The sequence below is a fragment of the Canis lupus genome, chromosome 13 (assembly GCF_003254725.2).
Source record: "Canis lupus dingo isolate Sandy chromosome 13, ASM325472v2, whole genome shotgun sequence".
Taxonomy (NCBI): domain Eukaryota; kingdom Metazoa; phylum Chordata; class Mammalia; order Carnivora; family Canidae; genus Canis; species Canis lupus.
The window spans coordinates 51,068,119-51,074,595 of record NC_064255.1 but is presented as its reverse complement, the minus strand read 5'-3'; positions in this window follow the sequence as shown (position 1 = coordinate 51,074,595).

Below are 6,477 nucleotides of genomic sequence, written 5' to 3'. Positions count from 1 at the left end.
CCTTAAATGTACAGACATGTGCAACTTGGACATGTGTCCATACTCTATACAAACATATATATGTATGTATATGCATATATATAAAATATTTTTACTATCTGTTCAAGTTAGATATACAGATATTTTTTGTCTTAGTATTGGGTATATGCTGGAATTTTGAAATTGGCAATAACAAAACATACCAAAACCTTAGTTATAGTAAAAAATTTGGATGTAAATCTAGTCTGTACCCAACAGAAGAATTTTTATATAATATGCATTTGTCTATTTGTTTAATATCTCCCTTCCCAACTAGAATAAGTGAAGAAACCAATTGAAAATACCAGTAATTGCTATTATCTCTCCATTTCTGCCTAGGTTATCTTTCAATATTTGATTTTCCTTGGAATGAGTTCATTTCATCTAAGCCTTTTTTTTCTCATATATATATATTTTAATGATCCATTTATATATATATATATACATATATATATATATTTTTTTAATGATACTCTTCATGGAAGTTATTCAGAACCTAGTTATGAGATATCAATTTGAAAGTACTGAAAAAAATGTAGTATCTGTAGGTGCTAGAACTTCTGTGTACTTTAGTTATACAACTTCTCAGTTAAGTGCAGCTTAAATGGGAACTCAACTGATATGTCTCAAATAAATTTTCTCTCTTTCCCAGGCATTTGAAAAACTTGCTATAAACCTCAGGTCTTCTGCTAATTAACATTGGTAATTAACTTGTTAGATGGGTCAGAGTTCCTTGTATTTTTTCCTTGAAAAGCCCTTAATGATCAATTTTTTTTCCTCATGGACTGAGAATGATTTAATCATTGATTTGTGGTATATAGATAAAAAATATTTCTGTTTATCTTTGGCTTTAATAATAACTGCTGGGAGAAATAGAACGTCAGTGATTTTGTTTGATATGGCATTTGTCTTTTTTTTAAGATTTTATTTATTTATTTGGAAGAAAGCAAGCAAGAGTGCATGCACATTAGTGCGGGGGTGTGGGGAAGAGACAGAGGGAGGGGAAGAAGCAGAATCCCCACTGAGCGGGTAGCCCAGTGTGAAGGTCTGTCCCAGGACCCTGAGTTCGTGACCTGAGCTGAAGGCAGACACTTAATCTGACTGAGCCACTCAGCAGCCACTTGGCATTTAGCTTTTGAATATGATATCAAATGTGATATAATAAAGACTTTTACATTTTGATAGTGTTAAGTATAAAATGGAAATATATATAAGCACAAAAGAAAATACAACGGTGTCCATGTAATTAAAGTAAATGAATAAAATAATAATCATAAAGAGATTTGACTCAATAATACTTATAGAATTAAAGGCACCAATTTGATGAATGTTTATTAAATAAATTATGTATTCCAGCTTACTCATTGACATGCTTCATTTCTTTATTCCTTCTCTTTTTTTCCTTTACATGGTGAAAGATTTTAAGTTTATGTCATTGATGCAGAATTTTCTAATTATGCAACAATTAATTGATCCTTAAAATGTTGCATGTTTAAATGTTTTAGTTTATTATTTATGGACCAGAAATTTTTTGAGAAAGAAAGAATTTGGAAGATACTTTCTGATTTGGTCAAAAATCATGAAACAGATCTAGTAAGTTGGAGATCTGAACACTATTCTGACAGATGTGGGAAATAAGGGCTGCACCTACCTAACTCGGCCCTGGTTTTCAATGCTTCACTTGCACTGGCTTTCAGCCATTGCCAACCATGGTACGAAAGAGGTATATAGTTAACATTAAGTGACAAGGTCACTACTAATGATATCCTGGAGGGCAGCCAGTCTAATCCCAAACTCTGAATTGGCCATGTGGAAGGAAATGAGCGTGAAATGTGAAAAACTGTTGCATTTAAATTCAGTGGTAATAATACAAATAAATATATATCTTCTATGCTTTACAAAGCACATTAACAGGGAGAATTTGTTATGCTAGTCACAATTAAAACAACGAGGAAGGGCAGCGTTTACAAACAACAAAATCCATGTTCTGAAGCAAATAGCATGTTTAAGTTCAGACATTAATAAAAAAAAAAAAAGATGCTTTCTTAAGCAAGAGAAAGATAAAGAAAAAGGAAGCCCTACGTGATCATTTGAGTTTAAAAGTGGTAGCCAATACAAAATGTCAAAGTACCCCTGTACATATAAAACAATAGTAGTCCTGATTGCAGATGGGAGTAGAAAAGGGGGAAAGATAACGTCTCTACAGATAGGAAACCTGACAGTAGATGCCCTTTACAATTCTATCCAGATGTGCGATTCAGTAATCCCTTGACTCCATGGTTTGTTAAAGAAAAGGTTCTCTCTGCATGGAGCCTGCTTCTCCCTCTGCCTGTGTCTCTGCCTCTCTCTCTCTCTCTCTCTCTCTGTCTATCATGAATAAATAAATACAGTCTTTAAAAAAAAGAAAAGGTTATGATAAAATAAAATAAATTTGACTTAAATGACTAGCCCTTATTTTCTTCAAGCCTACTAGCTACTCTTAATGGTTAACTACCTTCTTTTTGTGGCCCTGTGGAAAGCAAGCGGATATTGCTCTTTCACTGAATGATTGTTTATCTACATTGTGAGCTACCTAGTACCTGTTCTCTCAATTTCTTTTTGTTTTAAAATGGAAATTATTAATTTTTTAGTTCTTTACACAGTGACTTTACAAATATAAACTTAAAATCTATGTCCTATATAGATTGTTGACTATCATTCCTTTAGCTCTTTTTTTTTTTTTAAAGATTTTATTTATTTATTCATGAGACACACAGAGAGAAAGAGGCAGAGACACAGGCAGAGGGAGAAGCAGGCTCCATGCAGGGAGCCCAATGTTGGACTCGATCCCAGGTCTCCAGGATCACGCCCTGGGCTGAAGCGCTAAACTGCTGAGCCACTCCGGCTGCCCCCTCTTTAGCTCTTACTAGAAGCTATCCCATAGTTCCCATTTCTACCTTAGGTTTATATAATGTTTGAGCCAGGAGAGCCCCACAGAAACACTGAAGGTGACTCACTTTACTTTACAAATGAGAAATGTTGACTAAAAAAGGTAATTCTAACCCTAACAGTTCAAAAGAAAGTGCGTTCACATCCCAGTCACTATTGTGCCACTATTATATTAAGAATAGCACTGAAAACCAGACAGATACTTTAATAATTCTGATAAAATCTAATAATTCAGGTCTGAGTATTTTTTTTAAGATTTATTGATTTATTTTAGAGAGAAGTGGGGTAAAGGGAAGAGTGAGAGGGAGAGAATATCAAGCAGACTTCCTACTGAGTGTGGGGCCTAATGTGGGGCTCAATCTCATGACCCTGAGATCCTGACCTGAGCTGAAATCAAGAGTCCCACGCTTAACCAACTGAGCTACCCAGGCACGCCAGGTCTGATTGTTTTCTTAGACAAATACCTGATCCTTCTTCAGCTTACATCAAGTAAAAATCATGCTACTTTAAAATCATGCCAAAAGAAGGAGAAAACATATTATTCAACTATGCAAGACTAATCGTGTAATTCAGAAATGAACGCACAGGCCTATTCTTGAACGTAGAGGTGAGTGAGCCTGAGCATGTACTGCACTCAACTCACAATTTAGCAAATGGCAAACATTGCTAAATAAAACCCCCAAAAGTGATCATCTATAATATTGGGTATATTTACCAATAGACCATGTAATAAGTTACCTATATATTTCAAACCAATCATGGCTATATGTGATCTATAACAACAAAATATGTATTTTATATCAAGATAGAAAAAATAAATAAAAGTCATGGTAGGGTGTATGTGTGTGTGTATTTTAAGGATTTTATTTTTTAGAGTAACTTTAGGTTCAGAGCAAAATTTAAAGGAAAATACAGATGTTTTCCAGACACCTCCTGATGTCACATGTATATAGTCCTCCCCATTGTCAACATTCCCATGGGAGAGGGACATTTGTTATCATTGATGAACCTACACTGACACATCATAATCACTCATAGTCCATTGTCGACATTGGAATTTATATGTGATGTACATTCTGTGGATTTGGAAAGTTGTCTAATAGCATGAGTCCATCATTATAAGCTCATACAGAGTATTTTTCATGGTCCTAAGAATCCTCTGTGCTCCACCTATTTATCCCTCGCACCCTATCTTACCTCTGGCAACCACTGAATTTTTACTGGCTCCATAGCTTTGTCTTTCACAGAATATTATATAGTTGGAATTCTATAATATGTAGCCTTTTCAGATTGGCTTTTTCTATTTATAATATGCATTTAAGGTTCCTTCACGTCTTTTTATGCCTTGGTAGTTCATTTCTTTCTGGTGAGGAATAATGTTCTTTTTTTAGTCTGTTGATGTGATGCATTACATGAACTGATTTTGGGGAGGCTTTTTTAAAATTTTAATTCCAGTTAACATACAGGGTTATATTAGTTTCAAGGATACAATTTAGTGATTCAACACTTCCATATATTACCCAGTGCTCATCACAAGTGCCTATCTTAATCCCTATCATTCCTGCCATAGCCTTGTCCTGTTCTTCCATTTGGGATAAATTGATCTGTCTCCTCATTTTGTCTAAGTCTCTGTGCTTGTTTCTGTGTGTTAGGAAAGTTAGCTACATCTCCTGTTCTTGATGGTAATGGCCTTAAGAAGAAACAATCCTGTACTGCCCTGCAGTGAAGTGTCCCCTGTTCCCTAGGGCTGGGCATGTCCAAGGGCATCTCCAAGTGTCTCCAATGGGTGCTGCTTGCGTTCTGCTATTGTTTCTTGGCCACTTTATCCTTCAGGTCAGTCATCTGCAGAGGCTCTCTTTGCCTATTGTTGCCAGTCTTTGGTCCCTGGCCTGAATGTAGCACATTTTAACTAGATGCATTCTGGTCTGCTTATGAAGTGAGACATGTCACCACTGCCGCCATAACTGAGGCTCCATAAAACTTCTCAGTTGGGAGAAATGATGTGAGGGAGTTTGGGCTGGTGTTCTGGGGGAAGCGGCTGCTGCATTAGGAATGAGACCAGCCTGACTAGGTGAGGTAGTTCCATGGGAGTACAAAGGGGCAGGGATTGGTGTAACCAACTTAGATAGTGAATGCTCCCAATGTGCTTGTTCCTGCCTGTGCTTATGCTGAACGGTGGGGAGGCAAATGGTGCCAGCTAGTTCCTTCGTTCCTGGAGGGGTCTCTTCATGGATGCTGTCTCTCTGGGACACACCCCAGAATGGGCAAACAACCTCCCCATTGTGAGCCCCAGGTGCTCTTCAGATCACTGTTTCCATGCTATATGTCCATAGGCCATTTGCCAGTTTTTGCTCCAAGAGAGCATCACAATATTCTGTGGGCTCTATCATAGCCAAGTCTGCTGACCTTTTAAAACTCCAGGATTTAAAGCCCCACTGGTTGCAAGGACTCATAAAATTCAGCCCCTCTCACTTTCCAAGTCAATTGCTACGGGGATTAGTTTAGTCTCTATGTTAGTCTCTCCTGCCCTTCTCCTTGGCTGGGACTCCTTTCCCACTGTAGTGGTCAGGATCTATTTCTCTCCCAAACTACATTTCCACACTTCCTACCTTCTTCAATGCAGCCTCTTCTCTATCTTTAGTTGTGGAGTTTGTTCTGTTGGTCTTCAGGTCAGTTTCTGGGTATTTAGCATAATTTTACAGTTATTTAATAGTATTTCTAGGATGAGTTGAGCCTCTGGTCCTCCTACTCTGTCTCCGTCTTCCAACCTCTTCTACATTAATTGACTTTTGAATGTTGAATAACCCCTGCACACCCAAGATAAATCCCACTTAGTAATAATGCATAATTCTTTTCATACATAGTTGATTTGACTTGCTAATACTTTGTTGAGAATTTTTGCACCTTTGTTCAAGAGAGGCATTGTTCTGTGTTTTTTGTTTTTGTAATGTCTTTGTCTAGTTTGGGTATTAGGGTAATGCTGGCCTCATAGAAATATCCACTGGCAATAAATTCCCTCAATTTCTGTTTGTCTAAAAAAGCATTTCACCTCCACAGGAAAAAATAATTTCACAGAATACAGAATTCTAAGTTGATTGTTGGTTTGTTTTTGTTTTTTTTTTCTTTCACCTCCCAACCCTTTGAATATTTCACTCAACTCTCTTCTTGCTTGCATGGTTTTTGAGAAAATATTGGATGTGATTCTCATCTTTCCTTCTCTATGGGTAAGGTACTTTTTTCCTATGGGTTTTTTCAAGATTTTTTTTTTTTTTACTTTATCTTTGATTTTCTATAGTTTGAAAGTGATATGCCTATGACTAGTGTTTTTGGCATTTACTTTGCTTAGTGTTAACTTAGCTTCCTAGATCTATGGTTTTGTGTTTGGCATTAATTTGAGGAAATTCTATCATTATTTTTTTCATTTTTTGTTCCCTTATCTTTATTTTCCATCTGATATTCCCATTACATGTATGTTATGCCTTTTATAATTGTCCCACAGTCCTTAGATATTCTTTTATTTTGTATTTATTC